Source organism: Chiloscyllium plagiosum, unplaced genomic scaffold (assembly GCF_037043375.1).
Source record: "Chiloscyllium plagiosum isolate Xiang-an unplaced genomic scaffold, Cpla_swu_hap1 HiC_scaffold_2, whole genome shotgun sequence".
Lineage (NCBI taxonomy): Eukaryota > Metazoa > Chordata > Chondrichthyes > Orectolobiformes > Hemiscylliidae > Chiloscyllium > Chiloscyllium plagiosum.
Window position 1 is genome coordinate 53796173 of NW_028270140.1, and position 9750 is coordinate 53805922.

Genomic DNA, 9750 nt, shown 5'->3' on the forward strand with positions numbered 1-9750 from the left:
TTCTTTAATTTCAGATATTATTCAAAATTCAGGACCCAAAACTTGTCATGCTGGGGCCTTGTCTCCACAATGGCTATCAGATCACATGAATGTACTTTAGAGTGTGTTCCAAATTAATTTACTCTGTTATAGCTGCATTCGGATATGGAACCTTTCATTTTGTAGTTTTGTTATCCTTGTAACATCTAGTCTTAATAGTTGGTGTATTCCTATTATTTTTATGTCTGTTCCTTCCTGCAATTCTCTGAACATCATTTTCCACATCCTGATTTTCTTCTCTTACACTGTCTCTACTCTTTGATAGACCACATCTTTCCAGATTTGATCACTTGCCTCCACTATTTACATCAAACCATTCTCTAATTCCTCAGTTATGCCATTTGCAAGAACACTGGCCCCAGCATAGTTCAAATGCAGACTGTCCCAAAAGTGCAGCCCACTCTTTCTCTGGTGCCAGAGGCACACAACTGCACCTCACTGCTCCTATACAATCTTTGAGCCATGTATTCATCTCTCTAATTTTTAAGTACGAATGTCAATTTGTACATGACTCACATAATAATCCAGGGATGATCAGAACTTTTGAAGTTCTGCATTTTAATTTAGTGCCTAGCTTTTTAAACTCTCAATGCAGAACCTCTTTCTTATACAGATAGTTTTCCTATAACACTATAGTTGCATTCCACCGAAACCTTGCTGAATAGAGAAAAGCTTAATATAAATAATGGGCCTATGGGAGAAGTGGGGTGAGGGGCAGACCAGCAAAACATATCACTCACAATCACTCCAATCACCCAAAAGCGGAACACAAAGTATAGCACAGCCTGAATGAAGGTATAAATCATCTTCATTAACAAAACAAAAATAAATTTAACACATTAAAAAAAAAGAAAGCTTCCCTCTGTACAGTACCTCTCATAGAAAGCTGCTTGGTCGGCAACTGACATTGCACATGTGCAGAATGGCATGGAGACTTCAGTGCTGACATCGGCACACACGCAGAACAAAGTGTGCGAATCGATCCCCTGTGGAATCGTGCTATTGCAAACGGAGGTACACATTCTTGAAAGTATCGTTCCCTAATTCTTCAGTGACATTATAGCCAAATTGCGATGCCAAAACACATGTTATCCCAGAACTACCTGTATCTACCTTTGGACAACTGAATCCTTCGCCTCCCACTGCAAATTCTTGTTTTGCCCTGTGCAGATGTCCTGAAGCCTGGCACTGGGCTAGCAACACAGCTTTTTGGACTCAAACCCTTTGAGAGAAAAGTGTCAACTACCCTCAGTAGCTTATCCTGTACTCCTATTACATTCCTTGTTGCTTACCTCATTTGAATTAGAACATAGAACGTAGAACATATAGCACAGTTCAGGCCCTTTGGCCCATGTTGTTGGGCCGGGCATTTATCTTAATCTAACATCAACCAAACCTACACACCGCTCGATTTACTGCCGTCCATGTGCTTGTCCAGCAGTTGCTTAAACATCCCTAATGTCTCCGACTCTACTATCACTGCTGACAGAGCATTCCATGCACCCACCACTCTCTGCATGAAGAACCTACCTCTGACATCTTCCCTGTACCTTCTTCTAATCACCTTAAAATTATGACCCCTTGTGGCAGCCATTTCTGCCCTAGGGAAAAGTTTTGGATATCTACTCTATCTATGCCTGTTATTATCTTGTACACCTCTATCACCTCTCTTCCTTCTTCTCTCCAGTGTGAAAAGTCCTAGCTCACTCAACCTCTCTTCATAAGACAAGCCCTCCAATCCAAGCAGCATCCTGGTAAATCGTGAGTGCACCCTCTCTAAAACATCTACATCCTTCCTATAATGAGGTGACCAGAACTGAACACGATATTCCAAGTGTGATCTAACGAGGGTTTTATAGAGCTGCAGCACAACCTCACAGCTCTTAAATTCAATCCCCCTGTTAATGAAAGCTAAAACACCAAACATCTTCTTAACAACCCTAACAATTTGAGTGGCAACTTTGAAGGATTTATGTACGTGGACTCCAAGATCCCACTGTTCCTCCACACTGCCAAGAATCCTGTCTTTAACCCTTGTATTCAGCATTCAAATTTTACCTTCTAAAATGAATCACTTCTCATTTATCCAGGTTAAATTCCATCTGCCACTTCTCAGCCCAGCTCTGCATCCTGTCAATGTCTTGTTGTAGCCTGCAACAACATTATCGGGTTGGGATATCTGGTCGGCATGGACGGGTTGGACCGAAGAGTCTGTTTCCATGCTGTACATCTCTATGACCTTTGTGTCATCGGCAAATTTACTAACCCACCCTTCCACTTCTTCATCCAAGTCATTTCCAAAAACTACAAAGGGCAGAGGCTCACGAACAGATCTCTGCAGGACACCACTGGTCACCCGACCTCCAGGAGGAATACTTTCCATCCACTACCGCTCACTGTCTTCTTTCGGCCAGCCAATTCTGTATCCAGACAGCCAAATTTCCCTGTATCTCATACCTCCTAATTTTCTGAATGAGCCTACTGTGGGGAACCTTATCAAATGCCTTCCTGAAATCAATATACACCACATTCACTGCTCGACCTTCATCAACTTGTCTCGTCACATCCTTAAAGAACTCAATAAGACTTGTGAGGCATGACCTGCCCCTCACAAAGCCATGCTGACTATCTTTAATCAAACTATGTTTTTCCAAATAGTCATAAATTCTATCTCTCAGAATCCTTTCCAGTACTTTGCTTTCCACAAACATAAGACTGATTGGCCTGTAATTCCTTGGGATTTTCCTATTCCCTTTCTTGAACAGAGGAACAACACTCACCTCCCTCCAATCATCAGGTACTACTCCTGTGGAGAGTGAGGATGCAAAGATCATTGCCAGAGGCATGGCAATTTCATTCCTCTTTTCCTGTAGTAACCTTCAATATATCTGGTCTGGCCCTGAGAACTTATCTATCTTGTCGCTTCTCAGAATGTCCATCACATCCACTTCCTTAATATCAATCTGTTCAAGCCTATTAACCTGGTACACCGTGTATCGCTATCAACAAGGTCCCTCTCTCTAGTGAATACTGAAGCAAAAAGTTCATTTAGGGCCTCCCCTACTTCTTTAGACTTCAGGCACAAGTTCCTCCACTATCCCTGATCGGCCCTGCCCTGTCAGCCCTACTTTGGTCATTCTCTTATTCCTCACATAAGTGGAGGCTGCCTTGGGATTTCCCCAATCCTTCCCACCAAAGCTTTTTCATGCCCCTTCCTAGCTCTCCTCAGTTTTTTCCTAGCTACCCTGTAATCTTTAAAGCTGTGCTGGATCCTTGCTTCCTCAATCTTAAGTAAACTTCCTTCTTCCACTTAATGAGAAGCTCCTCTTCTCTTGTCATCCAAGGCTCCTTCACCTTACCATTCCTTGTCTGTCTAAGTGCGACGAAGTTATCCAACATTCGCGACAAGTGCTCCTTAAACAGCCTCCACATTTCTGTTGTGCATTTCCCCTCGAACAATTGTTCCCAATTTATACCCCACAGCTCCTGTCTAATAGCAGTGTAATTTCCCCTCCCCCAATTAAAGACCTTTCCATACTGTCTGTTCCTATCCCCCTCCATGGCTATGGTAAAGGTGAGGCAGTTACGGTCACTGTCACCAAAATGCTCTCTCACCAAGGGATCTGATGCCTGGCCTGGCTCGTTGCCTAGCACCAAATTCAATATGGCCATCCTCCCCAGTCAGCCTATCTACATTTTGAGCCAGGAATCATTCCTGGACACACCTGACAAAATCGGTTCCATCCAGACCATCTGCACCAAGGAGTTTCCAATCAATATTGGGTAAGTTGAAGTCACCCATAACAACAACTCTGTTACATCTGCACCTTTCCAAGATCTACTGTCCAATCTGTTCTTCCATCTCTCTGCTGCTATTGGGGGGTTGAAAGAAACACCCAAAAGTGACTGTTCTTTTCCTGTTACTGACTCAGTAGACAAACACACCACAACAACCTCCTTTTCTGCTGCTGTGATGCACTCTCTAATTAAGAATGTTACTCCCCCTCCTGTTTTACACCCTCCCATTCTTTTTAAAAGATCTAAACTCTGGAACATCCAGCAACCAATCCTTCCCCTGTGAAATCCATTTCTCTATTATGGCAACAACATCGCAGTTCCAAGTACTGATCCTTGCTCTAAGTTCATTACTCTTATTCCTGACCCTCCTTGCATTGAAACAGATACACTTTAACCCATCTCTTTGCCCTATCAACTGTGTATCCTTCCTGACAGACTCTCTTCATTCGATTTCTGCTCGTTCAACAACTACCCTCTCCTCTAATCTGTAGCTCTGGTTCCTATCCCCTTGCCAAACTAGTTTAAATCCTCTTGAAGTGCTGTAGCAAATCTCCCACCCAGGATATTGGTGCCTCTCCAGTTTAAGTGCAACTTGTCCTTCATGTACAAGTCTCACCTTCACCCCAATGATCTATGTATCTGAAGCGCTCACTCCTGCACCAGCCCTGTAGCCATGTATTCAGCTGCACTCACTCCCCCTTCCTCGCCTCACTAGAGCATAGCACTGATAATAATCTTGAGATTACTATTCTGCTCTTCCTGCTTTTTAGTTTCCAACTTAATTCCCTGAAATCACTTTGCTTTCTGTACCAATGTACCAGTGCCAGTTTGCATATTCACCCTGCAGCCATTGCTCTTATCTGAGCAGGATGATACAACCTCAAACCTTTTGAATAATTGTGGAGGCTGACACTTTTGAACTCTTGCCCTCTGCCCCTTCTTTCCTGCTTCATTCAAAGTCACACCCTCCTGTCCCTGACCACAAACCATGTCAGAAGACCCTAACCTGAGAGGAATGACTGCCTCCTGATACAAAGAATCCAGGTGACCACCCCTCCCTGATGTGTCACAGAGGCTGTAGTTCAGCCTCCAGCTATAAACACAGGTTTGATAGTTTATGCACAATCCTCTCTACTATGAACATTTCTAACAATATCAGGGAAGTTAGTGGTATGGGGCTTACAAATTTAGCCTCTCTCCCTCTCCAAAAATGGATATTAGACTCAAACATCACCATATTTTTCAAAGACCATATGCAAAAGGAAAGCCAAGCTCTCCAAAGGACAACTTTGCTATCTGAAAGAAAGGCATTGAGAATAGAGATGTTCTGAGCTGGTCTGGTCTATGCACTGCAAGTTCCAAGCAACAGGGTTGCCAAAATGGGAGTTGAGTGAATTGATGAACTGCATAATACAATCCCAATAATGTAATACCTAGAGGGAGATGGTGGCATGACAGCATTGTCACTGGACTAGTCATTCATAGGTCAAGGTTTGAGATATGCTGTGGTTCTGTTCGCCGAGCTGGAAATTTTTGTTGCAAACGTTTCGTCCCCCGTCTAGGTGACATCCTCAGTGCTTGAGAGCCTCCTGTGAAGCGCTTCTGTGGTGTTTCCTCCGGCATTTATAGTGGCCTGTCCCTGCCGCTTCCTTTTGTCAGTTTCAGCTGTCCGCTGTAGTGGCCGGTATATTGGGTCCAGGTCGATGTGTTTGTTGATGGAGTTTGTGAATGAGTGCCATGCTTCTAGGAATTCCCTGGCTGTTCTTTGTTTCACTTGCCCTATAATGGTAGTGTTGTCCCAGTCAAATTCATGTTGCTTGTCGTCTACGTGTGTGGCAACTAGGGATAGCTGGTCGTGTCGTTTCGTGGCTAGTTGATGTTCGTGGATTCGGATCGTTAGCTGTCTTCCTGTTTGTCCTATATAGTGTTTTGTGCAGTCCTTGCATGGGATTTTGTACACAACATTAGTTTTGCTCATGCTGGGTATCGGGTCCTTCGTTCTGGTGAGTTGTTGTCCGAGTGTGGCTGTTGGTTTGTGTGCTGTTATAAGTCCTAGTGGTCGCAGTAGTCTGGCTGTCATTTCCGAGATGTTCTTGATGTATGGTAGTGTGGCTAGTCCTTTGGGTTGCGGCATGTCCTCGTTCCGTTGTCTTTCCCTTAGGCATCTGTTGATGAAATTGCGAGGATATCCGTTTTTGGCGAATATCTTGTATAGGTGTTCCTCTTCCTCTTTTTGCAGTTCTGGTGTACTGCAGTGTGTTGTAGCCCTCTTGAATAGTGTCTTGATGCAACTTCATTTGTGTGTATTGGGGTGGTTGCTTTCATAGTTCAGGACTTGGTCTGTGTGTGTGGCTTTCCTGTGTACCTTAGTGGTGAATTCTCCGTTTGGTGTTCTCTGTACCCTCATGTCTCGGAATGGGAGTTGGTTGTCCTTTTCTTCCTCTCTCGTGAATCGGATTCCTGTGAGTGTGGAGTTGATGATCCGGTGTGTTTTCTCTATTTCCGTGTTTTTAATGATTACAAAGGTGTCATCAACATATCTGACCCAGAGTTTGGGTTGAATTTGTGGTAAGACTGTTTGTTCTAACCTTTGCATTACTGCTTCTGCTATGAGTCCCGAGATCGGTGAGCCCATGGGTGTTCCGTTGATTTGTTCGTATATCTGGTTGTTAAATGTGAAGTGTGTTGTGAGGCACAAGTCCAGTAGTTTAAGTAAGCCATCTTTGTTGATGGGTTCAACGTCCTGTTGTCTGTTATGTCTGTTCAGCAGGTTGGCTATTGTTTCTCTGGCTAGGGTTTGTCAATAGAGGTGAACAGTGCCGTTACGTCGAATGAGACCATGGTTTCTTCCTTGTCTATGTGTATATTTCTGATGATGTCCAAGAATTCCTGTGTTGATTGTATAGAGTGTCTGGATCCGCTGATCAGGTGCTTCAGTTTCTGCTGTAGTTCTTTAGCCAGTTTGTGTGATGGTGTCCCTGGTAGTGATACTATGGGTCTGAGTGGGATGTCTGGTTTGTGCACTTTAGGTAGTCCATAGAATCTGGGGGTGTTGTTGCTTTCAGGTTTCATTCTTTGTAGGTCAGATCTGGTTATCTGTCCGTTTTTTTGTAGGTTCCTCAGTGTGTTGTTTATCCTATTGGTGAGCTGTGGGGTCGGGTAGGTGTTGGTATCTGCAACAGAACGAGGACATGCCGCAAACCCACACTACCATACATCAAGAACATCTCGGAAATGACAGCCAGACTACTGCGACCACTAGGACTTATAACAGCACACAAACCAACAGCCACACTCAGACAACAACTCACCAGAACGAAGGACCCGATACCCAGCATGAGCAAAACTAATGTTGTGTACAAGGACTGCACAAAACACTATATAGGACAAACAGGAAGACAGCTAACGATCCGAATCCACGAACATCAACTAGCCACGAAACGACACGACCAGCTATCCCTAGTTGCCACACACATAGACGACAAGCAACATGAATTTGACTGGTACAACACTACCATTATAGGGCAAGTGAAACAAAGAACAGCCAGGGAATTCCTAGAAGCATGGCACTCATCCACAAACTCCATCAACAAACACATCGACCTGGACCCAATATACCGGCCACTACAGCGGACAGCTGAAACTGACAACCGGAAGCGGCAGGGACAGGCCACTATAAATGCCGGAGGAAACACCACAGAAGCGCTTCACAGGAGGCTCCCAAGCACTGAGGATGTCACCTAGACGGGGGACGAAACGTTTGCAACAAAAATTTCCAGCTCGGCGAACAGAACCACAGCAACGAGCACCCGAGCTACAAATCTTCTCACAAACTTTGAGGTTTGAGATATGGATTCAAATCTCACAATATCAGTTGGTGGAACTGAAATTCAGTGAATAAAACTGGATTATAAACCTCATCACCAGTAATGATGACCCATTTGATTGACTGATTCCTTTAGTAAAGGAAATTTGCCTTCTTTACCTGGTTGACTGACATGTAACTCCAGACTCACAGCAATATGGCTGATTCTGAACTGCCCTCTGAAATAGTCCAGCAAGCCATTTGATTCAAAAATGCTTGCCTTGCTAGCAACACCCATGAAAGAAAAAAATAGACCAATTAATCATTTTTTGGCATTGTTAATAGGGAGTAAAGACTCAGCAACTATGGCAGGGTTAAAGGTAAGAGGGGGAAATGGGTGAATGGGGGGCTGCTGCAGTTAGAATAACAGGATTAGGAAATAAATAATTTAGTGGGATATATTGAATTGCGTGTTGTGTTATATGTGATAATATCGATAGTTTACAGTGAATTAGAGTTGTTTAGATCATAAGAATTTTGATGAGGATTGGATCAGAAAAACTGAGGTATTTACAGTGTCAGATTAAGAGCTATAATACTGACAGGTTAACTTCATTTTATTTGCAGAAATGAACATAAAAATTGAAAATGTGTGAGCTACAAATTTGATAACAATAGTAAAGTTCCTTAGACGGAGTATACCCGTTCACTCCTGTCAGAAGTTCAAGTAATTTTTAACTTGCAGGAGAGGCAGGTTAAAGGACAAATACTCATTGGACCAGTACATACAGATGAAGCCCAGATTCAGTACTTAAAATCTATCCTTGGACTTATATTTCCTTTATACATTATACATGTCCACAATTATATTAACAGCTTATCTAAATATCTAGCTTTAATTATTCTCTCCCACATAGTAACACACAAGTGCAGTATACTTTTTTTAAATTTACCTGCAAAGGAGCTAGTTCAATATTAAATTCTGGTGTTTATATTAACATTACAATGATTATCAGCATCATTTCTTATGACTTAAATTCAACTTTATTGTTATTTGTGCTTATTTTAATAAACACTCTGCATATGCATTACATCAATTACTGTGCAATTCAATTAGTTTTTATTAACATTTCAGAGCAAAAGGTCCCTTGGAGATATCCGAGACTGAAAGCTTTTCGGAAGTGGCAAAGAAAGCAATTGATGAGGATTCCCAAGATCTATCTGATCTGGACACAAACTTTGAAGGCTAAATTTTCACATCCTAAATTTCAGCTTTGTAGAACTTAATTTTCTGTTCTCAATTGCATTATGCTCTACTACAAACATGAACTAGTTTTAAACTACAACAATCTGGTGTTTGTTGCTAAGCACAGGATTTTACATTGATGCAATAAAAATTTCCTTTCAGAACTTTAAGATCTATCTATTTTACAAACCTTTAAGAACACAAAAGGACACTGAATATTCATGGGGTGCCTCAGCTTCACTTGTACAGTAGTATGTCATGGTTTTAACGAGTGCCCGTGGTTGATTTTAGTCTGGAAAGGTGTATGATTTTGTGTGTGGGTGAGGAGGGTAAGAATGTCAGCAGGGTAGGAAATCTGTTCTACCTTGCCTTTCACATGTAATTTTAGTCTATTGAGTTGTTTGTGGGTAAATCTCTTAGGAGAGGAGAGGTGAGCTGCCTTATCATTTGGTAACATGAAACAACATTTCAACACAGTTTAAAATTTAACATTGCTTCTGTGGGTTAATTGAAATTTGACGCTATTGAAAGTATGACAAGAATGAGGTGGTTAACTAAAGCTCAAACATGATGCTGTAATGGATACTCAGTGATACATGGTTTCTTCGCTGCAACTGGGAAGGTAACTTTCATAGTACTTTTACTAAATGTTTACTTGCTATATTTGAGGTTTTCTGAGACAGGGAAGGGTGGGTAGTACGTTTCTAAGTTGGTTGAAGTGGGGAGGGGTCAGGGAGAGCAAAAAGTGAAGCTCTGATAAAATTGAGGACAGAAGACATTAAATAACAGATGTCCACGATGCAAAATGCCAAAGAGAGCAGTATTGGGCACAATAACAAGACAAAGATTCTGTCTAGACAAT

At 42.3% G+C, this 9750-nt stretch overlaps 1 pseudogene across 1 annotated transcript in view; it reads left to right on the forward strand.

Annotated features, from left to right (window-relative positions):
• The window catches only part of LOC122539332 (uncharacterized), a 35626-nt pseudogene extending 26719 nt beyond the window's left edge, over positions 1-8907 (forward strand). The window contains exon 5 of the transcript XR_015759087.1: positions 8778-8907. The product of XR_015759087.1 is annotated as an uncharacterized LOC122539332 (transcript). The remainder of the gene's footprint in view (positions 1-8777) is intronic.
• The last annotated feature ends 843 nt before the right edge of the window (positions 8908-9750 follow it).